At 44.2% G+C, this 24,145-nt stretch overlaps 1 long non-coding RNA gene across 1 annotated transcript; it reads left to right on the top strand.

Moving 5' to 3' along the window:
* Positions 1 to 19,914: 19,914 nt before the first annotated feature.
* LOC123598976 lies at positions 19,915 to 23,753 on the top strand. The gene is made up of 3 exons (XR_006712908.1): positions 19,915 to 20,517; positions 22,186 to 22,378; positions 23,307 to 23,753. It is a non-coding gene; the product is annotated as an uncharacterized LOC123598976 (long non-coding RNA).
* The last annotated feature ends 392 nt before the right edge of the window (positions 23,754 to 24,145 follow it).

Below are 24,145 nucleotides of genomic sequence, written 5' to 3'. Positions count from 1 at the left end.
TGGGACTGCCTAAGGCAGGCAGCCTCTTATAAGCCATTCATCTTTTCTTTTCTGTTTGGGATTTCTGAAGATACAAACATGAGTACTGTGGGGACACAGAGTCCGTGCTTATGAATCCATTGTTGCCGAGACTTTGGGCCTGTAACAAAACTTAGGAACACCTCTCAATTCCTGGTTCTTCTTAGCGTGGGCCAGTTTGAGTGTACCTTGATGTGCCTCTGCTCACACAGGTGCCCACTGTCTGTGCTCCCGCCCTTATGGTCTTCTTATTCCACTGAGGAGCCCAGTGCCTTAATAAGACCCCTGCCCCTGCAATTCATATGGAGGAGTTAGTGGCAACATGTATTACCACCACCACCCCCCCCCCCCAAAAGTTCTTACATTTCAAATAAGGACTTGGGCTTCGACATAAGAGTATGAAGAGTTTTCCTTCAGATCAACTAAAATGTCCCTCTTACCATCTCTGCTGTTTCTTTTTTTTTTTTTTTTTTTAATTTTTTTTTTCAACGTTTATTTATTTTTGGGACAGAGAGAGACAGAGCATGAACGGGGGAGGGGCAGAGAGAGAGGGAGACACAGAATCGGAAACAGGCTCCAGGCTCTGAGCCGTCAGCCCAGAGCCTGACACGGGGCTCGAACTCACGGACCGCGAGATCGTGACCTGGCTGAAGTCGGACGCTTAACCGACTGCGCCACCCAGGCACCCCCCATCTCTGCTGTTTCTTATAGATTACGTCTATGTGGCAGAAAATCAAGATTTGAATATACCTGATATTTGGTTATAGGTTTTTGGGGTATGGAGTCTGATTAAGAGGGAGGAAAAAGGAACAGTATCTGGTGAGTGCAGGGCTGGCTAAGTGAGGCAGGGGCAGGAGGTTAGAGCCCAGGGAAGGCTGCAGGGCGCCTCATGGCCAGTGCCCAGAATGGGAGTGGTAGAGAAGAGTAGGAGGTTTCTAAGTGATGAACTTACCCATGCTTTGCCTCCATGGGTGTATTAAAGTTGGCCCGTGTTCAAGAAACTGATAAAGTAGAACCTCTACTCTAAATGGCTAACTGATAGTTCATTATAGACGGAGGATATTAGGCTGCCACCTCTTGCCAGGAAACTAAGGAGGGGTGACTTATGCCCCCCCAAGACGATGTGTTAAACTCCTAATCTCTAGTACCTCCAAATGTGACCTTATTTAGAAATAGAGTCTTCAGAGAGTTAATCGGGTTACAATGAGGTTCTAGTGACCCTCATTTAAGGATGGGCCCTAATCTAATCTGACAGGAAATTTGGACACAGAGATAGGCCTGCACAGGGAAGACGAGGTGGGAGGCCACAGGGAAAAGGCCAAGTGAGGATGGGGACAGAGATCAGAATTGTGCTGCCACAATGCAAGGGATGTTTGCGGTTACCAGAGGCTGGAAGAGGCAAGGAAGGATCCTTCCCCTACAGATTTCAGACAATACAGGGTCAAGCTGCCATCTTGATTTTGGGCTCCTCACCTGCAGAACTGTGAGACAATACGTTTCTGTTGCACTAAGTCACCCAGCTTGTGGTACTTGCTAGAGCGGCACTAGGAAACGAATAGAAGGGGAGCAGTTAATCACATTTGCTAAGACTTCGAATGTGCCAGGCACTGTGATGAGGTTGTTCATAATTAGTGCTTCTTTTTATCCTCCTGGCAGCCCTGGGAGGTAGGCACTGTTACCCTATGAGGTTAAGGAGTTGCTTGAGGGCTTATAATTAGTACTCAGTGGAGCCTGGGCTTTCACAGAAGCCAGCTCCTCTGCCCCAGCTCTCAGTCCCAGGGGCGGCGGTGATGGAATTGATGGTTAACCCGGGGAGGCTCGCAGTTTGGGGGCCCCCCCTCCCCTGGGAATTTGGTCTGAGACGCTGCTCCTTAACTGTCACAGTGCTCACCGGCCTTTCCTACGTTTGTCAGAAATTGCCATCCTCTGCTCTGTCACACCAGTCTGAAAATCTCTGTTCTATCTCACACAATTTTCCACATCCATCTCAACCCATCTCTTTGTGTTTAGTATCTCCTGAATCAGCTCCTAGCCTGGGGCAGGTCACAAGAATTTCAGGAAATATGTAGGAAAAGAAACTTTTGATTTGAGAAGCACGATGATGAACTATTATTATCTCGGGTCTATTGGTTTGTTATTTCTGGCACTAACATCTAAACTTCTAGGGGTCCTATTTCAGCTGGAGAAAAGTCTAACCTGGGAGGGCCGTGCCTGGGATCATTAGTCTCATTAGCTTCATCAGAAAGAATTGGTTTACTGCATTGAGACTGATTGTTTTTTGGAAAGGTGAGCAGCAAGTTAAATAGGCATGACCCTCACTTGCATATACGTTTCAATTAATTGTTGGTCTTTACATTCCGTAAACCATTTTAGAGTAGACTAAAGAAAGTATGTACACAATAGAGTGGTGAAATCTGAATTTAAAAAAAAAAGAGAATCAAGGGGCAAAACATGTTTGTGTAGATGTCAGGATAGGAAGAGAATGGAAAATGCACATATGCTAAGCGTATCAGTCTGGATCTGATCAGAAGAGAAAACTACACAGTCATTTGAACGTGGAAACTTTAATATAAAGAATTACTGACTGTACCAGGGAATTGAGGCAACAAGGGGTTGCCCGGGAAGAAGTAAAGAGAACTCTATAGAGAACAGAATGGCAGAGATGGAACAGCCACCACCCCAGGGCTGAGACCCAGACTTCATTGGAGAGGATACAGCTGAGGCTGACTGGATAGCAGAGATAGATGCCAGTGTGATGCTGTGTTGTTGGAATTATCTAGAATTCGCCCTTAGGAACTTGCTGGAAGCCTGCCTTCCCGGGGGTTGGAGAGAGCTGTTCACAGGGAGGTGTCTTACCAGACAAACTCTGCTGCAAATCTGCCCAAAGGGATGCTGGGAGAGCTGCTGGCTCCGTGATACTGACCACTGTGCCCTGCAGGAGTCTGGCAACGGAGAAGCTGTTTGTGCGGCAAGTGCTGGGCCTTGGGGAAGCCACATGTGCTGTAAGAGGCCCCTCAAGAAGTTATGAGCCCTGCGGGAGCCTGGAGATTAAGCACCAGAACCAGGAAGCAAAACCTTTTCCTCCCAAAATGTCTCTTCAGAGCACTGTACTGCCAAAGGTTAACACAGTGCCAGCTGGCAAAGGAAAAACATTTAAAGGAACCATATCCATTTTTACACAGCAGACACAAAGAATGAATTTGGAGCAGAGAGGCAGTAAGTTGGTAACTGTCAAACTGAGCCATAGAATTCTAATAGCTTCGACTAGAATGGAAATTAATGGATCCAAACATAATTGGCCTGTGAATTGGCACTGAGTTTCCTGGTGGCCAAAGTAAAATGAGAAACATGACTAGTTTTCCTTTTTTTATAAGTTAAATAATTTCAACTCTTCAGGTGAGGCAAAAAATTTTCTAGAACAAAAATTTAGAAGAAATTTCTCATGTGATACCTGCTTCTGGGAAAACACTGGAAAATGGAGGGCACAAAATTCCCAAAGGGACATCTACCCAAAATGAATTTCTTATAATTTTATAGTTTTCCTCAGTGAAAGCTGAACACTTAACGTATTTACTGAAATCTAACTATTTATCAGACACTGGTATTTAGAAGCTTATCATACTAAGGAAACATTAAGGTATATGAAAGTAAAGTCGATTGTATATTTCTGATAAGAGAAAAAAAAAAGGTGAGAACTTAGCCAGGTTCCAAAAATACCTCTCCTTGGTTGAACACAGCATAATAAAATGGAAGCAATGAAAGTGGCTTTCCAGTGACTTGGGCCACTAGGAAATCTTAACCTTGCCATGTAACTTCTTGTTATAAATATTCAGATGAAAGAATTTGATTTCTAGGATGTAGATACTCGTCTATATTAGACTCTCGGTATTTTCTTGAAAACCACAGCTTTTGGACTTTATTCTCAGACAGGCCTCAGTATGATTAGCACACCATTAAATGAAGAGGAAAGGGAAAGTTTGGCTCCTTCACAGAAGCTTTTGCATTTATGAGATGTTTCTGTGTGAATTTCTGCACCACAAAAAAAACGCAGATGTTTCTCTGACCTGCCTTATCTGACTTGACTCTTTCAGGAGGGTGAGAATCCGACACCCCTCAAATAAAGCGAGAGACAGAGAAATATTGGTAAGCTTTCTTCTGTGAAACCATTCGCCATGTTAAAATTGAACGGCTTTTGAAAATTTACTTTAAAAATTCTTAGAATATACTCTTTCTGGAGACACCATGATTAAGTGTGCTGTATAAACAGAGTATCTTGGTCAGTAGCTGGTGGTGAGGAACACTGCCTCTGGAGCCAGTTGCCTGGGCTCAATCCTGGGTCTGTCCCTTACGCGTTGCATGACCTTGGTTGAATTACACAAGCTTCCCATCTGTAAAATGGGAATAATGGCATTTATTTATTGGAGTTGCCATAAGGATTTGTAAACTCTCAGGAGGTACCAGCCTTATTCAGATAAGTATTATCCCAGTGTTCCCAGATTAATGGGAGCCGCTGAAGGGTTATCTCTGTTTCTGGCCAGCATGCTTGCTGGAGAAGGATCATCTGCTGACTTCTTCCCCGGCTCCCCAGGAAAGATGTCCTACTTAAGAAAATTAAGAAGTGTCAGCCTGTGGGGCAGGGCCATGCTAATAAGCAAAGGCATCCACACTCAGTTGGATAGATAAAAATTCTGTGGAGTAGAGAACATTTAAAGTCACATATTATTACAGACTACCTATAATGTGCAGATTCTTATGTGACACGCTATGTACATTCCAAGAAGTCCAACAAAGAGCCCGTGCCGTCAAGAACTATAGAGGCAGGGCACCTGAGTGGCTTGGTTGGTTAAGCATCCGACTCTTGATTTGGGTTCAGGTCGTGATCTCATGGTTCGTGAGATCGAGAGATCAAACCCCAAGTTGGGCTCTGCGCTGACAGTATGGAGCCTGCTTGGAATTTCCTTTCCCTCTCTCTGTGCTCCTCCCTGCATGCTCTCTCTCAAAAATAAATAAACTTAAAAAAAAAAAAAAGGAAAAAAAAAAAGAACTATAGCAGCTAAGTGGGGAGATAAGACATATTTATGGAAAAATAAATAAATACATAAATAACAAAGACACAGATAAGAGCTTAAGACATTGCCAGAAGTGATGTCTCACGGTACATGATCTGCTGACAGATGCATCACGAAGAAAATAGCTACCGTGGAGGTTTGGAGGACAGTCCTTCCATTTAGGAGCTATGGAAGGTGATGGATACGGGATTAGAGCTGTGTGTTTCAGGAGGTGGGATGTGGGGAGGCACAGTGGATGGCAGATGGCCCTGCAGAGATATGACATGAGCAGTGTTGCCCGAGGTGCTGGGACTGGATGGGGAGTTGGAGCCAGCCAGCGTGCCTGTAGTAGGGGAGAGGGTTGGGCAAGGTAAGTAGAGAAATGTGATGAAGGCAGATGGGAGCCTGCTGTGGGAAACTTTGAATGGTGCTCTGTGGAGTCTGCTCTTTTTTCTGAAGGCAGTGGGATACTTCTGGCACTATTAAGGGTTTTCGAGTCTGCATAATTGGCCTTCCTTATTCTCTTAGCAAAGATAGAATCCAGTTTTCTGGGCGGCAAAGCCTTATCTGAAGTGTCGCCTCAGAGCAGCAGAAGCAGCAGAGCCTCCAAGGGGTGTGTTCCATTCTTTCTGGCTGCCTAATATTTATAAGTAGAACCGATGAGTATTGTGCCCATGATTGGAGACGTTCCCAACCAGGAGACCTACCAGTTCCCCAGATGCTTGCCCAGCATCCCTCCAGTTGGGGTGCAGGCATGGTCCTACCAATAAGACTTTGAATTAGAAGCCAGTGAAGCTGGGGACGGTGTGAGATCGTTGTAGCCAGCACAGTGGTAAGAGCATCCAGCTTCTGGAGACCCTGTGGCAGAGGGCCCAGAGCAGCCTGGTGGGCCCACGTTGGTGGAGCCGGCTGTGTGGGCCCAGCTCTCTGGAGCCACAGGGCTGGACGAATGTGATTTGGACATTTTATTGGCTGCTTAGCTTCCAAGCCTACTGATGGGCTCTTCTAAAGGTCCTGTGAGCTAATCTCCTTTAAAAAAAAAAAAAAAAAATATATATATATATATATTTTTTTTTTTTTTCTTAAACTATTTAGAATTGCTTTTGAGTTCCCTAAAAAAAAAAAAAAAAGGACATGAGAAACTGCTCAGGAGGACAGGGGGCCAGGCACTCTGAGTGTTTTGCCATCACTGTAGGAAACAGCTATACTTTTTGCATCCTTTATTTAAACATCCTATGCCCTCTCAGTCCCCCTTCGCCTGACCTTCTGCACAATCTGTAGATCTAGGCGCTTTGGCAGCATGGGTCAGTTGTCTTGCATCCTTTATAAGCATGGGTGATCAGTGCTCCCACAGCTCCTACTGAATGCATGTTTCCTTGTTTGACACATTTGATGTGCTGACTTGAACACAAAGTATGTGGAGCCCAAACTTTGAACTCTGGGTTCCTTTATTATGATTTTTTTAAAAGTTTATTTATTTATTTATTTTGAAAGAGAGAGAGAGAGGAAGCATGGGAGGGGCAGAGAGAGATGGAGAGAGAGAATCCCAAGCAGGCTCTGAACTGTCAGCGCAGAGCCCGATGCGGGGCTCAAACCCACAAACCACCTGACCTGAGCTGGAATCAAGAGTCAGACACTTAACTGACTGAGCCACCCAGGTGCCCTGAACTCAGGGTTCCTGATGATTGGAACTACTTGGATGATAAAAGTAATAGACTGAGTGGAAAGATATGCAGGGAGGAAGGTGGAGAGAATGACAAGGTATCTGTAATCATTTAGTGCCTGAAGCAGAGTGGAAAGCTGGAAGGATCCGAAAAGCCAGAAGGAGAAAAGCAGAAGCGTGGGAAGCAGGCACAAAAGGCAGGTAGGTCTGCCCTCCTTTGATCCTCTTTGTTGTTAACCCAGAGTGCGAGCCCCCCGGGGGGTTGGCGGGGGGAAGCCCACGATCATACTCTTGCCGGAGATTCAGTTAATGTCTCACGAGGCTTTTCTTTCTCATGCCATCATCCTGACAGAAGTCTTTCAGAGAAAGAAACGTCATCTGACTACTTTTACCAAAATGAGTCTACTTTTATTTTTAAACAGAGAAATCTCAATTAAGGGGGGGTGGGCAAAGGACAGGGCCAGCATCTGGGGTTTAATGAGCTGACCTGGGCATTGTGACCTTTTGTGGGAACAGCTGTCTGGGAATGGCTGCTCTCAGAGGAAGCTCCTGGGTGGAGTCTGAGAAGTTGCCCTAAGCAGACTTTGGGGGGAAGACAATTAGAGAAAGCCCTGGAACCAGCCCACCAGCCAAATGGCTGGTCCGGGAGAAGTCATAGCTGCACTGACCTCACTGGGGATCTGGAGGCGGAGAATCACAGCCTGAAGCATAAGAACACATGGTAGCACAAAGTTTCCCAACTGTAGTTTTCTTCCTTATCACATATAATCTCTAAACAATTTTTATTTTTATTGTAGCAAGATATGCATTTTTACCATTTTAACCATTTTTAGATGTGCACTTTGGTGGCACTAAGCTGTGCCACCATCACCACCATCCATGGCCCCTTTGGGAAACTCTACCCATTAAACCCTATCTCCCTATTCTCGCTTCCTCCTAGTCCTTGGTCACCTCCATTCTCCTTTCGGTATCTGTGAGTTTGAAACCACTCTAGTTACCTCATATAAGTGGAGTCATAGAGTATTTGTCTTTTTGTACCTGGCTTATTTTACTTAGCATAATGATCCTCAGGGCTCATCTACGCTGTGGCATGTGTCAGAATTCCCTTCTCTTTTAGGGCTGAATAATATTCTGTTGTATGTGTATACCATGTTTTGTTTATCCATTCTTCAGTTGATGGGCATTTTGCTTGTTTCCACTTTTTGGCTATTACGAATAGTGCTGCTGTGAACATGGGAATGTAGATATCTGTTTGGGTCCCTGCTCTCAATTCTTTTGGGTATATACTCAGAAGTGGAATTGCTGGGAATTCTGTATTTAATTTTTTTATATTTAATTTTTTGAGGAACCGCCACAGGATTGATGAACAGGTAAAGAAGATGGGGCATATGTATACAATGGTATATTACTGAGTGATCAAGAAGAATGAAATCTTGCCATTTGCAACAATGTGGATGGAACTAGAGTGTATTATGCTAAGTGAAATAAGGCAGTCAGAGATAGACAAATATATGATCTCACTCCTATGTGCAATTTAAGAAACAAAACAGATGAACATAGGGAGAGGGAAGCAAAAGTAAGATAAAAACAGAGAGGGAGACAAACCATGAGAAACTCTTAAGTACAGAGAACAAACTGAGGGTTGCTGAGGGGTGTTGGGTAGGGGGATGGGCTAAACGGGCGATGGGCATGAAGGAGGGCGCTTGTTGGGATGAGTACTGGGTGTTGTATGTAAGTGATGAATCCCTCAATTCTATTGGTGAAATCATTCTTGCACTATACGTTAACTAACTTGCTTTTAAATTAAAAAAATAAATTGTAGAAAACATTTGAATAAACCTTCTTATTAAGGGAAATTTAAATGCAATACAATAGAAAGACTAGGGAGATGAATTCTCACGTCTACCACATTCGATGCCAGTGGTTGTTTAGGATGATTATGTGGTGTGTAGCATATGGATCAATGTATTCACTCAACAAACACTTATGGAGCAGTTGAGCCTCAAGTCACGAGTCAGACATGACTCCTGTTAGCTGAGGTAACCCTACGTGGTGGCGAGGGAAGTTGTGGAGCTCCGGTCCCCTCCTCTGGGACCATGGCCGACTGACAGCCCCGGATGCTGTCCTCTGGATCTACCATCATGTTTGCACTGAGCACACACTGTGAGCGGGCTGTCGTTAGCACAGTGGGGGTACTATCACCGACTGTGAGATGCCGGACTCCTCCAACGGTGACTTTGACTCAAGGGCTTTCCATCAGCCTGATAGGATCTTTCTTAGAACTCTCTATGATCTGAGGTTCTCTCTATCCAATTTTCCTCCCCTCCACCCTCCCCTTCTGCACCGGTCAGATCAGTATCTCTCTGAATTTTCTTCCCTGACTTCTTCACAGGTGTTTCCCTGGTAACCCTCTTAGACATCCAATCCTGTGCATTTCTTGGAGGACCTGAGCCAATGTACCTGGGTTTTGGGATTTTAAATAATACAGCCTTGAGCCTTTTAATGTACATATCTCTGGATGCCCAAACTCATCACTAAGATTTCTGCAAATTCTCAAAGGTTTATATTTTCTTTCTGGCTCTGAGTTGCAAGCCCCTGAACTCCCAACATTCAGTTCTGTTTCCTTTCCATGGCTCCTCTCTTTCCTCTATGTCATCTCAGCTCCTACATGGAACTCAGCTTTTTTCCCTTGATTTGGTCCCATCTTACTTACCACAAACAAGCTCTGTGTGTATCAGGCTTTACTTCAGTTTTGGCTTTTCTTCACATCTCGGAAATGCAAACAATTTGAACTTAAAGAGGGCTAATTCTTGTTTTAAATACCCCTCAGGCCCTGCCACCAGGGATCTCTCACTGGCAACTTTTTTTTTTTTGAAAGTTGGAATCGTTTTGACCTTTCTCCATTCATCGAACTTATTTTGCACCATTCTCCTCAGTCCCCAAATGTCTGTGTACCTCTCACGTGGAGGAGTTAGTCTTTCCTTAGAGTCTTATTAAGTTTGCTTATTAAGGGCTATCCTGAATGAAGATAAATTTTCCACTTAGAATCTAAGTGGGCTTCTGATATCAGCCTTTAAAAAATATGTGTTTTGGGGTGCCTGGGTGACTCGGTTAAGTGTCTGACTTCAGCTCGGGTCATGATCTCATGGTTTGTGAGTCTGAACCCCATATCAGTCTCTCTGCTGTCAGCACAGAGCCTGCTTCAGATTCTCTGTCTCCCTTTCTCTTTGCCCCTCACCCTCTCTCTCTTTCTCAAGAACACACACACACACACACACACACACACACACACACACACATCTTTTTCAGCCCCACTACACATTAATATAGAGAGATGAAGAAAATAAAAAGTGTAGTGGGTGCTGTGATGGATATGTTTACTGGGTGAGCCATTAAGGAGGGAATATTAGACTTGAACTGGGGGTGTGCAAGGTGGGTATGCAGAAAGCAGGCAGCCTAGCTAGGATCCTACTTGTTGCAGTTGACCAAAGTGGGTGAGGTGGGATAGGGGGTGGGAAGTAGGTGTGGAGAGGAACAGAAATAGCCGTACTCAAGAAGGCACCAATATGAAAAAAAAATCATTGTCATCACAAGGGCTGATGCTTATTTAGCATTTATTATGTGCCAGCCACTGTTCTAAGTGCTTTCCGTGTAACTCAATCAATCCACACAACAGGCCGTATTTCTGCTTCACTTTCCAGAGGAGGAGAATGAGGCACAGAGTGAGAGACTGAGCAGCTCATCAAGGTCTTAGTGCTAGTACGTGGGACAGTCGGGATTTGGGCTCAGGCTGGCTCCTCACCGTGTGTTCTTTCCTCTTCTCTCCCACTCCTAACCTCACATGGCGGGCTTGGGACCTGGATGTGGGTGCTAGAGAGAAGGAATGGTCAGAGTTCCTCATCTTGAGACCTGGCACACTAATCTTTTCATTTGACCTCAAATGCAGAGAAAGGAGTATCAATACTAATGCTTCCTCTAATATAAAGGACAATATTCAATATTTATAGCAAGCCAATGCTATTTGTTTGAGCAGATGAAATCACTGACATGAGGGTTATCTATCTGTTGCAATACCACATACAGAGAAATGATGGGTATTTCTGAACCGAACCATCATGAATCTTTCCGTGCTCCCATCCCATACAGCTCATAACTCACTCAACCTTTTTCTTTCTGAATCGTAATAAAATGTCCTCACTATAACTCTCATCTTTGCCTGCAATTAAAACAGAATAAGGATGAGTCAAATGGCACATTTTTATCCTTTTCCAGTCCTCATCTCTATAAGCTGTGGAATAGAGTAACAAAAATGACAAGAAATAGTTGAAATATGTCTGTAGATTGATTTCCGTGTCCTGTTTCTAAAGCAAACAAGGAAGTGTTCATATTAAAGTAGATTTCCTTTCCAAAAATGTACAGCTTCTTAAAAAGACTACAAGCCATTGACATACAATTGCTTCTAAGTGTAAAATTATTTTAAAAGTAAAAAAGACTTCCAATTTATAAATTTCCTGTGCTATTCCTTCAAAGTCTTATTTATTCTCCCTGAAAGCACTCAGCAAGCCACGGGTGCAATATAGAGCAAATGTCCTAAATGCAAGATGTAATCAGGGCAACGGCAATTAGTCTGGCATAAGTGATATATTGACTCGGTGTATGAGCTCTGTGGACTCTTTATTTACAATCACGTAAGTCTAATTGCTTTAGAAGATCAAGGTGATTTTTGACCTGCTCAGAAAACCTGGGGGAAAGTTTCTGAACATTTTAAAAGATATCCCCAGCTAGGCTCTGAGTGCCTTCCGGAAGAAGTCCCATCCTGTGTGAATAGCTCTAGCTGTTGCTGTGCAGTGGGTGAGACCCTGTACTGTGGCACTGATCCCACTCCGTGGGCCAGTCACTGGGATGCAGAGCCTTCTCTGGGAAGGTGGGACAAGCAGCTGGCTCACCGGGGGACTGGGCTCTCTGCCCCAGCTTCTCCCACTTAGAGCCATGCCCAGCATGTTAGGAGGGAGACCCGTAGTCCTTGCACCTGATGTGAAGGTTTGTTGGTTTCTTCCTCCAGCCAAGCTTCCTGTCAGCTTGGCTCTGAGCTTGGTGAATTATGACTCAGAGATGTGTGGTTCCCTGCTGCGGGGAGCAGGTGATGCTTCTGTTTGCTAACAGGCCCTCTTCCTGAGGCAGCTGCCTCCTGCAGCCTCTGAGCCTCTCGGCCCCCTCGTTCAGTGCCCTGAGGGAGAGGGAGAGGGAGATGCCAAACGCTTATCTGGTACTGCCAGGGAAAACCCGTCCACAGACTCTGATGCCCGTGTCTACTGAGTCCTGTGCTGCAGCCTGTTAGGAAATCTTTATGGATAGTTTGGTGATGTATTATTACCAGGACAGAGCGTTCCAGGCCTTTATCTCATTATCACCTTCTTTCTTCCTTCTTCTCCTCCTTCTCCTTCTCCTCCTTCTCCTTCTCCTCCTTCTCCTCCTCCTCCCACTGCCCCCACTCCTCCTCCTCCATCAAGATCATTATCATCATCTTCATTAAGTGCCTAATTCTGCGTGATTTTCTGCTTGATACTGAAGCAAACATTAAGCAGTCTGTATTTCCTCTGTCTGGGATTGTAACTTAGGGTAAACATAATAGCCTACGGTGTAAATTTATAAATATTACAGAAAGATGAAACCAGCTTGATAGCAGCCAGCAAGGGGAGCTCATTCTGACTGACATATGAGAAGGAGGTATGTAGGTAACTGGGGTAGCTCAAGGAAAAGGAAGCACTTTGCCTCTCTCTGGTTAGTATTTTGGGGGGATGGTGCCAGCAGAGCTCCCCTTTGCTGAGTCTCAGTGGTCAAAGAGAGTTGGGGGTGGGTGGGTGTTCTGGGGGTTCTCTGTGCTTGGCTTTATGGGGAGGAATCAGGAGTTGAGTGAGTTCTGACCAGTGGTACTGGAGGTGTGTGGACACAGCATCACCCCAGAAAGAAACCAGGTTCCAGACTCGGACCTGGCTTTGAACCACAGCCCTGTTACCAGCTGTAGGACCTGGGGCAGATCATGCAACCAGCCATCTTTATCCTCTTTTTATCTGACGATAAAATGGGAATAATAACATCTACTTTGCCATATGTGTTTGAGATCCCCGGCATGGATCACAAAGAGTAATTACTGCTGTCTTTGTACATAGAAGGCTCAAATAAGTAACAACATCTGGAGGACCCACATGAAAAATTCTGGAAGGCTGGATTTCACCATGACTTTGCATTTCCTAAAGGTGGCATGGCCCTGGGTTAAAATCTAGGTTTTGTGCTATAAGTAGATCCACAATCTAAAGAAGATGAAACTGTTTTTTGTTTTGTTTTGTTTTTTTGTGTTTTGTTTTGTTTTGCTTTAAGGCTCTCAAAACCCTATAGGGAGAGGCAGAGAAATCTACCTTATTTCACACCAGTCTTTCTGAACAGTGGCTTTGGAGGTGTGACAGGGATCCAAGCTGTGGGTAAACTTCAAGCCCTCAGCACTGCGTCTCTGTATGCTGCCTGCTAATGCTGAACCACAGCTTCCTTTTTATAAGTTTCCACATGCTTCCTTTGTAGCTGCAGCCTGCCCAGGCTGCAAGAGGAGAGGCCCTGGGGTCCAGAGGTAAGCTGAGTTCTGTTCCTGCCGCACTGCATTCCAAGTTGGCTCAGCAAGATGAGGACATGTCTTTGGAGCAGCCCACCAGATGCCTCGTTTGGAGTGTGGGCAGAACAGATTAAAAGTGCACAATTTCTGGTTCAGATAACCCTGGGGCTGGAGATTCTCAAACTTTCCTGCTCCAAGATCGTCTTCCTTTCTCTTCTTATCCCATGCACAAGAAGTCAGTGAAGAGTAGTAGGCAGAGAGTTGCAGCAGAGCTGAATTCTAGTTCTGTGTCATCCTAGGTTCCCATTACCCAATCTAGGCTAGGGTTTCTGTCAGTAAATGGCCAAGGTGGACAGAGGTCCCTCTTACGTTGTAGTGCCTGGACCTTGAATTCCAAGGGCACGTAGAATGTCCCCTTCATTCTCCCCATGGTGGCCCACACGCCCAGGCGTCTGTTTTTTGTGTCTCTGCTTCCCTGACAGCCCCGGAGCCTGGCTGTTTGTCACCTACCTTGTGTGTGGAAAAGAGGGTGCTGGGGGCTTGAGCTCAGAAAGGAAGTGAGAGAAATAAGAGCCTGTTGCAAGCCTGGGTCGCTTTGGGAGGGTGGGGAGGATGGGGTGGCGGAAAGTTGTGCTCATTTCTATGTGCCTGATGGAAATTGAGACTGGGTTGCTGGAAGCCAGAGACCATCCAGTAAACACTAGTCCAGGACGGAGTCGAGGGGCTCTGGTTCCTGAAAATTTCTCTTCTCTGCTCCAGGATTTTTGCATGAAACCTTTCAACACTGAGCACTCAGCTAAAGCTTGGCACTGTTCCTCAGCCGCTGGTCTTCCTGTCCAACTGGCCAGGCTGCCAGAAGTGGCTCATTGTGTTTTGGGGCAGTGGGGTTTAGTGAAACTTATGATCTCACTCTTAGAGTTTCCTCCTCCCAGTCCACACTTGAACAAATCTCATGCCCAGGATGGAGCCAAAGAAGCTGAAATGAAAGGTGGGTCAACACATGGGAAATGAAGTAAACAGATTAAAATAAAAGAGATGTTATAAGAAACATCTCATCAATGCAGTACCTTCATTATCTGGATATTCCAGACGGAACCTGCAGAATGGCTTGCTTCCTGAATATAGATACATCCAAAGACAATGAGATTTTGTGACCCATAGTATTCTCTGCCTGGTGCCCCGTGATATGCTCAATGGAGGTAAAAATGCCAAGTGTGGTCTGTAAAAAAATTTTTTTATGGTTTCTTAGAAATGACTGCCATCCATAGCACTTAGCGTGGAAAGTAGCAGATGGAGTTGCATATTTCCCATGGGAGTAAGGACACGTGCAGAGATTTTTTTTCTTCCTCCAGTGCATTTCTTACTGAGACACAATGGAGGCTCATGGAATTTGTTGCCTTTGCTCATCGCTGCCCAAGACTAAATTCATCCCAAATTGTTCCTGTTGGAGCCGTGAACTTGGATGGCTCTTTTAACGACGCAGGAAGGGGAGATTCCATTTTCTGCCGGAGCTCAGTGCAGTCTGCCTGAAGGCTGAGGGGTCCGGATGCTGAGCCGGTGACCGACTTGGATTCAGGAGCAGCAGTGTCAGCATCCGGAGGTTCAGACTAGCTTGGAAACAGATGCCATTAAAGCAGAACAGAATTTACACTGAACAAGCTGCCACCACAGCTCACATGGCCACCATCTGCTGTAGTAATGTCTCCACCATGATGGGCTCCCTGCTTCTTCTGGTTGCCTTCCCGTGTAAGTAGTACCGCCTGATTTGGGAGGCTGTAAGCTATAAATAATGGCTTTAGCACCCCAGCTCAAGCCAGGAGCGGAATTCTCTACTGTAGGATTAGTGTCAGCACAAGAAGAAGTTGGTGGTGGCCCTCCTCTACTCCCTTCCCTCTTTTCAGCACCCCAACCCCAACCCCCACTCTCTCTCTAGGCCTCTGGGGCTCTCTTGGTTTGGCAGCTGCATCAGACCGATCAGCTTGGACCAATGAGCTTCTGCCTCCCAACTCAGTGAAATCTGCTGTTTGAAAGAGCCTCAGGAGGAAAGCGGTACTTATTCCAGAAGAACAAACCTGTGAATGGTGGCCCAGCAGGGCTGGGGAGATTGCTATTGCACAGGGTGCCCTTTGGAGTGCCCGTCCTTTGAATCAGACCGTCTAGGTAATTGTTACGTTTTCGGGAGGAGGGCTGGTATTACTAATACAAATTAATTTTTAATTCTGCCTTCAGAGTAGCAGCACCCAAGATCTGGGACTATTGGCATTTAGTAGGCTGCCCTGCAGGCAATTTCTTCAGACATTTTTGTAATTTCATTTGGCATCTATTTTTAGCACAGGGTTTGAATCTGGTAGTGACTATAGGGCTTTGGCTATCTCAGGGTCCTAAAAGATTCCATCATAGACTATGTGGCTTAAACAACAAACGTTTATCTCTCATAGCCCTGGGGGCTGGGAATCCAAGATCATGATGCTGGCTGATTTGGTTCCTGGTGGGGGCTTGATGCCTGGCTGGTGGATACTAGCTGCCTTCTGGCTGTCCTCACCTGAGCAGAGGGGGTGGAGGAGGGAGAGGGAGAGAGAGGGGGGGAAGGAGAGGGAGAGCCAGAGCTCTTGAAGCTGAATAGGGTTGAGAACCCAGGCGCTTCAAATTCTAGTCTATTGTTATTTCAACAACCTTCTTGTGCCCCGGGTACCAGATGTCCCTTTAGTTATAAAATCTCCTATTCCAGACTTCCCTTGCAAGAAATTTGTGCTTATGAAGCCAATTTAATGGTAAGAATATTTGTCCCTCAGATGGAAGTTGAAAGCTAAGGATTTGGAGATGATACCATCAAAAAGCAGGCCACATATATTGTTCCCTGGGGAAAAGTAACACTACTTCTTACTAGCAGAGTTGAAAACTTGAATAAAAGCATCACGTGGTCCTTGAGATCAAATATTGGCAAGATTCACCTTAGAAAATAAAGCATTTCACATGCGATCAACAGGAAGCTCAAGAACCTTGTTTGACCAGATCAGTATGATGAAGGAGGAGAAAGAATGTGCCATCCAGGAAGAGATGGGGGAGTAAGGACAAGTGCCATGTGGGAGGCAGGAAGACGACGGACTGAGAGGTCAAGGTTGGCACACTAGGAAGGCAGAAGACCCCCATCTCCCCACAACTTAATGCATTGAGTCCTAAAGGCAGTTGTGTTCTGCTGTGGCGATGAAAGGACTAAAAGTCACGTAACTGGCTCTGAAGCCAGGCTCACAAAATGCACGGCTCTCAGGCTGTGTCCCTGGGCTGGCCGGAGGAGGCCCGAGAGAGGGTCCTGAAAACTGCACGGCTCAGTGTAAACGGGTATGTTGGCTTTCTTGTTTGTCCCTCGATCTCCCCTGAGCTTAAATCCTTAAGAGCCGAATTCACTGTGCTGACAACGTGAAATATCACAGCCTACAAAGGGGAGGACTGGCCTTGTCTAAGGGAGAAAGCCTCAAGGTAAATGTCAGTTTGAGGATCATTTGACCTTAAGCCTTAAGGCAGTACCTCCTGGTGACACTTCTAACGTGACCTGTGACTTCTTTCAAATTTCTTTACATATGTAACCAGGGCAATTATTTATATGCAGTGTAATTGAACTACATTTTCCCCAGCTACGTCAAAGTTTAATTTCAACCTATTTTTCTCATTTAAGCTCTTGCCCTGCCTTCTCCTCCCAGTTCCTGTTTTTCATTGCAAAGGCAGTTTATGAGTCTACTCATTGCTGAAACAATCTTGAGAAAGTGAAATGTGACTTATTACGTGCTAGCCTTACTCGTGTGTGATACAGTCTTGTCTTGGACAAAGTGGAATGCTTTATTACCTTATTTTCTAAGAAATGAGTCATTTCTGAGTGTGTTTCCAAGAAACACCCAGACAATATAATTATACAAATATTTGTCTTTATGTAAGATATTTGTTTTTATGTAATATAAAGGAGTATTTGTCTGAATAATAATGTTTTGAAGTAAAACATGGCCGTGCCTCACACAAGGAAGGAATGTGACACAGGATCCCCCACCAGATGAGGGAAAAGGATAAAAAACACAAGAGTGCTGACAACGAAGAAGACTGGAGATGACTTTTGTGATAACATTAACAGTAACAACATCCCTCCATACGTGTCTATCACTTCACATAAACTTGGTTTTAGTACTGTTTTTACTTTTTAATAAAAAATTTTAAAAAATTATATAGTGCAGTATTTTTTAATTAGAACTTCAAAAATACAGGCATGATTTCTACTTATGATTCTGGAAATTAGGGGGAAAATAACTATTTGTCAGTTGTTATGTAAGGTACATTGGTGATACAGCAATATGACTCATTTTCCAGAAAAACTTGAATTCGGTAAATTGTTTTTGCATTGGATGAATTTCATGACAAGTTTTTGAGGTAGGCTGAGGTAATGACACAGTAGGAACTGGAGAATGCTGCATTTGGTTGTTTTTTGTTTTCTTTTTTTTTTTTTTTAACGTTCTTATTAATTTTTGAGAGACAGAGACAGAGCGTGAGTTGGGAAGGAGCAGAGAGAGAGGGAGATACAGAATCCGAAGCAGGCTCCAGGCTCTGAGCTGTCAGCACAGAGCCCGACGCGGGGCTTGAACCATGGACTGCAAGATCATGACCTGAGCTGAAGTCGGATGCTCAACTGACTGACCCACCCAGGTGCCCCGAGAATGCTCCACTCAGAAAGAATGTTCTGGTGGTTGTGGGGAGAAATGCCACATATGCGGTACAGGGGGCTTGGGAACTCCAGAATGCTAATGACTTGGAATCCAGATGCCCTCACAGACCCACCTGCTCTATAGAGACCATTGCCTCCCACCAGTCCCCGTGACCAGAATCACAGTAACTACCTACCAGAGAGAAATGAGTCTATTTATTTATTTAATCTATTTTTATTTTTTGGAGAAATCAGTTTACTAATTACTATTGTCGAGGGCCTATCATGTGCAGTTCACCCTTATAGATTCCAGAGACAGATTTATAGATGCAGTCCATGCTTTGGAGGTGACAGTGAATAATAATGTTTATACTAAGAGTAGCTTGCCTTCAGAAGGAACCGTCACTGTTTTAGATGTAGGGATACAAAGATAAATGAGATATAACCTGTGTCTTCTAGGAACTCATACTTATGCTGAGTTAAAAGGATGAATCAGATACTGTTCCTGTACCTAAAGGGTACAATCGAGTCAATACTAGTAAATATAGTGAATAGTGATAAGAATAGCTTCTATTTCTTGAGAATCTACTGTGTACCAGGCACCGTATTAAGTGCCTTGATTCTACTCCTTAAACTCTACTCTTTGCAACTCTATCCTAATAATTAATTGGGATAATTAGTTGTCCCTATTACACAGAAGGGTTTAGGATCAGAAAGGTAAAGTGAGTTGATATTAATCACCTGGGCAGAATATTGTGGAAAAGAGATCAAACTCAGTCTGACTCTACAGCTTGCCCTATTTCCTCTGCACGATAATATAGACATCTATTATTTAACAAAGTTTTATTATCAATAGGGGAAGACTTTCTTATACCATCTGCAGTGTTTTAAGAAGCACAATTGCCCAATGAAATGCTTTAGTGAAAAACAGTGTCAGAAAGCACACAGCTTCTGTGATAGGCACCTCAGAAAGAAGGTGCATGTTAATGAAGGTAGACTCATTGCAGTAATAAACAAATTGGAGTAAAGAATGTATAATGGCTCACACATAATAGTTTATTACTTGCTTACATAATACCCTTAAAGGTGTCTTTTTGTTGTTGTTTATTTATTTTGAGAGAGGCAGAGAAAGCATGAGTGGGGGGGTGGAGAGAGAGAGAGAGGAGGGAGGGAGGGAGGGAGGGAGGGAGAATCCCAAGCAGGCTCTGTGCCATCAATGCAGAGCCTGTTGTGGGGCTTGACCCCATGAACTGTGAGATCATGACCTGAGCTAAAACCAAGAGTTGGACGCTTAACGGACTGAGCCACCCAGGCACCCCCAAAAAGGTGTTCTTTAATCAGAGTTTCATGGTGGTGATTCAGAGACCCAGCCTCCTTGTACCCTGTCGCTCTGCCATGTGGCTCTGCCATCCTCTCTGTGTGGCTTCCAAAGTGGTTTTGTTTGTTGCATGAGGACAGTGGATGTGGAAAGAGCACGGATTACTGTGCACAGAAGTTCCATGGACCAGAGCTATGAGTGGTACACATCCCTTATACTCCCCTTGTTAGAGTTCAATGTTGTAGCTATATAACTCCAAGGGAACTGGATGTGAGAGGTCCACGTGTGTGTCTAGGAAAGACTAGGAATGTGGCCAGCGGTCTTGACCCCAAGGTGGCTTTGCTGCACCTCTATGTTGAAAAGCACAACTAATTTGGCAGCATTAGCGTGTCCTGTGAGAGGGGATGTGTTATTTTGGGTATAGCCTCAGCAAAATGGCCTGAAAGTTCTGGCTAGAGTATTTTGTGGAGCAAAATAGGAGCAGGTTTCTGAAGGACAGAGAAGTAAAGGCGTGGTCAGGAGAGAGAGCTTCAGCACTGTTCACATGTCTGGGGTCCTTCTCCCTTCTGTAAACTTATGTGTCTCATAGGTTGGCTTTTAGTTGGTGAAATCTCTGCACCTGACCCAGAGTCTCAGCAGGGCACGGGGCACATCTTCTTCACAGCTTTGCCGTGGACTGTGGACAGGGGTGGAAGGCCACTGGGCCTTGGCCTCCCATTTTTCGACCCAATGTTCACTTGGCCTGCAGGATCAAACACATAAGACTCAGCAGTCAGCAGGTTAGAGAAGAGGGTGGAAGAGAGACGGAGAAGCTGACCATTGGGGCAAAAGCAGAACACTTTTCTTTTCTCTTGATCTCTACTCTTTCCCTCATTTCCCTTCACTGAATGTAACTTTTCCCTCTAAGAGAGTATTTGTGCAGATATCCTCCCTCCTGGGTCCCCTCCATCATCCATGTTATGTAAAATGTCACTGAGGAACATGCTCTCCAGAAGCTCCATGGGGAGAAGAGTCACAGGGCCGCCCTCCAGGACAGATACGAAGGAGGTGACATTATTGGGTACCTTTGCCTTTCATTTTGTGTTTTTCCAGCAGGTGCCTTTCCTGAGCTTACTTCTAGCTCTCTTGGTTGGAAAAATACCTGATAAAGGAATCTCTATAAGATCTTCACTTTTGTGTGGGGTGAGTATTTCCATTGTGTCAGATTTCTCTTCACTCATCTTCAGAACAAATTCTTGTTGATGGGATTTCTGATTCCCCAACAATTTCTGGAGGTTGTCTCCTGGGAAGGTCCTCCTAGGGGTTCTTTAGAAGCTGTAGATGTATCCTTGCGATGTATATTCTTGAGAACAATGTTTTTCTGGTGAATTTGGGTGATTTTATCCAAGCCCTGAGTGGGGTCCATTTTCCTATAACCATTAAACAAATCATTGGATAAATTTGAAAAAGTTCTCAGCTGCCACAAATAATTTCCCTTTTAAGTCTGAGATTTTTGTTTTCCGACAATGCAACTGAGTTAAGCAATAGGTAAATTATGAAGATATTATTTAGTGGGAGAGATGATGACATTGGAACATTTGATCTACACTTCCAATTGAAAACAGAGGTTCTTAAGATGTTTGGCATCAATAGATTTGATGGCACACTGGAAGAGATTGAGAGTCTCAGAACAGCATAACAGTTACAGTGCAGTTTCTGTCACAGGATAATCATGCCTCCTGTGTGTATAACATTCTTCTCCACCCCCACACTGCTCGCCAATTTGCCCCAGTAGTGTCCACTTTGGTAGACTGATTGATTGCCCTGAACTCCTCTGATATACCCACAAGGCAAAAATTCTTATGGGTTCTAGTGAACAAACACCTTTATTTGGATCCAGATGAATTATGTTCCTTACCTCTTATTCACAGCACATCATCCTCTACTCTATAACGTTTAAATTAAATTATGGCAGCACACCCATGCAAGGGCACACCATGAGTAGTCGCCACTGACTGTGGACCATTGTGGGTTCTAGAAACGGTTGAACATACAAAGATGAACACTGAATAGTTTGGAAATAGCATAAGGTTACCTTCTTTATGGAGGGTATTGTGGGTTCATTTGTGTTTCTCAAAGAGATATGTTGAAATCCTAACTTCTAGTACCTGTGAATGTGGCTTTATTTGGAAATAAGGCCTTTGCTTATGTAGTCAAGTTCAGTTGAGGTCATCCTGGATTACAGTGGGTCCTAATTCACTGGTGTGCTTGTAAGAAGAAGCACATTTGTGCACATAGACACACAGGGAGAGTGCTATGTGATGACAGAGGCACAGATTGGAATGAATCAGCTGTGAGCCACAGAATGCCAGGGGCTGTTGGCAAGTGAGGAGAAAGGCTTGGGATGGATTCTCCCTCAGAGCTTCCAGAAGGAACCAGCCCTGCCAACACCTTGACTTCAGACTTCCAGCCTCCACACTGAGAGAAAAAATGTCTGTTGTTTTAAGCTACCCATTTTGTGGTGCTTTGTTGTGATGGCCCCACAGGAAACCAGCTCTGAGGGTAATGTTGAAACCAGTCATCTCCTCCACCAACTTTATGTCACAGTTGTGCCTTTTGTCATGGAGGCCCCGGATATACCTACTGGTGGGAAAAGAACTTTGATGGAATATTGTTCCCACTTGGAAGCAAGAGAAATTCTCTCTCTCCCTGACCCTACTTCTGCCTCTCCTTCTCATTCCTCCTTCCTCCCCCATTCTCTCTGTTGGCATCTTCAAAGTTCACTCACTGGTAAAAGGATCACAATAATATCCATACTTTCTTAAAAAATATGTGTTGAGAGGGGCCTATGTTTTGCTTTTTCCTTTTCAGGTGCTGAGGTTTTTAGTGAGCCCTGTCTTGTCAGTACTGCAAGGCTTCAATCAAATAGCACTTGAACTCTTTTCAAAGACTTGCAAGATTGAAAAGATTCCAGCCTGTTGAACGGCGAGTAATAGGTGTCAAACACCCTCTCCATTTCTGAAAATCTCTCCTCTTTCCTTGCTGGACGGGCGAAAGAGAAGAGGTGGCGGGGGGGGGGGGGGGGGGGGGGGAGGTGGCAGTGCAGGGTGGCACCAAGAAGAAGGACTGGCATTTTGTGCACTACTCGCATTTGCTGCTTATCTGTGAGCCATTTGCCAGTCCTGGGGGTCCCGCTGCCACCCTCGATATTTGGAATTGAAGAGGCTGAGGTACACACAGCCCAATTAAGAGTGTGACACTTTAATCAGATAAGGATTAAGGGCAAGCAAAGGCAAAAACAGGACCTTTACTGATTTCTGGGAGATAATTAAACCAGACTTAACTGCACAGGGAGAAAAAGGATATGATAAGTTTATAAAAGAGAAGACCTTAAATTCTGCAACATTAAGTTAATGCTCTGCATCAACAAAGCGAAGAAATCTCCTAACGGGGTGATATGGACGCATCAGGATAGTTAGTAGCTGTTAAAAAAGATCACAAAGGGCGGATGATAAATATCCGTAGCCATTTGTGCATAATAAACTCACATATATTGAATGAGATGTTCTTTTAACTGGCTGCATAAAATACAAAATTTTTCAACACAGAAAGGCAACTGACTTTTTTGCTAGTGGAGTTCTCACTGAGCATCCTTGCTGCCAACTTTAATTGTTGTTCCATTGAAGGTATTAATAAAATTTCAGAACATACCACTGGTTATATATATGTATGGTATCTGAAACACACACACACACACACACACACACACACAGAGAAAGATATTTTCTCAGCTTTTATTCTCCTGGAGAGAGCTCATGACAACCTTCCTGCCTGAGAATTCAACTTCCCTGATCCTCTTTACTCATTGATCAACAAAATGCATCTATACATATATACTAATCACCCCGAATGTAAATAATATATTTAATGTGTGTTCTTACTCAGTGTTTGTTTCGTAAGTAACTGTAATAATTGGGGTCCTTGGGTTGCAGGCAACAGAAGATGACTTTGGACAATTTAAGAAGGGAAATTTATCAGGAACTCAGCACATCAACTGGAAAGCTGAGACTTAAGGCTGCTCTGGGTGCTGGGAGTGTTTCCAGACCAGGAACAATCATGTCCAGGCACCATGGGTGAGAACTATGGAATTCCAACAGCTTCTTCCATCTCAGTGTCTCTCACATAAGATGCAAATCCTAGAAGACAACAGCTGATATTCTGGGCTTCTGGCTTTTCCAAGGAAGTGTGGGGAAAGCTGGTTAATGTGACATTCTCAGTGGGATTGAGGCACTGGATTTACTGTTCTGCCAATACAATATAATGGGAAAGAAGTAATTCTCCAAAAGAAAATGTGTGTCCTACAGGAAGGAGATGGGAATACTGAGCTGCCAAAAATATTAAACACACACGCACGTAAATCTCTACTGCCATCGTTTATATTTGTGTCTTTACATTTGATTTAAGTTATTGTATATGCATATGCAAATAATGCATAGTAGATTATAATACACATATTATATGCATTTGTGTATATACATAGGTCTATGCTACTTTTAAATAGTATCTTGCAATGGTAGCACTTAACCAATACTTTACAACCAAAGTTTTACAGACTTGATGTGGATTTTGAATGCTGCGAAACACCGTTTTGATGATTCTCTTCTGGAAATAATTTCCCTAATCTGAATGATTTCTTTTTTACATCTAGCAGAGAAGGAGAGAGGGTAATGTATTGAATCAAAAGCACATCTGTTGATTTATGGGGTGCCTCAATGGTGACTTAGAGATGAACAGATCATTAATTTGATACTTGTTGAAAAGGTGGATGGAA

This window comes from Leopardus geoffroyi, chromosome A1 (genome assembly GCF_018350155.1).
Source record: "Leopardus geoffroyi isolate Oge1 chromosome A1, O.geoffroyi_Oge1_pat1.0, whole genome shotgun sequence".
Taxonomy (NCBI): Eukaryota; Metazoa; Chordata; class Mammalia; order Carnivora; family Felidae; genus Leopardus; species Leopardus geoffroyi.
The sequence above is the reverse complement of the archived record's forward strand: the minus strand, read 5'-3'. Positions and strand labels throughout refer to the sequence as shown.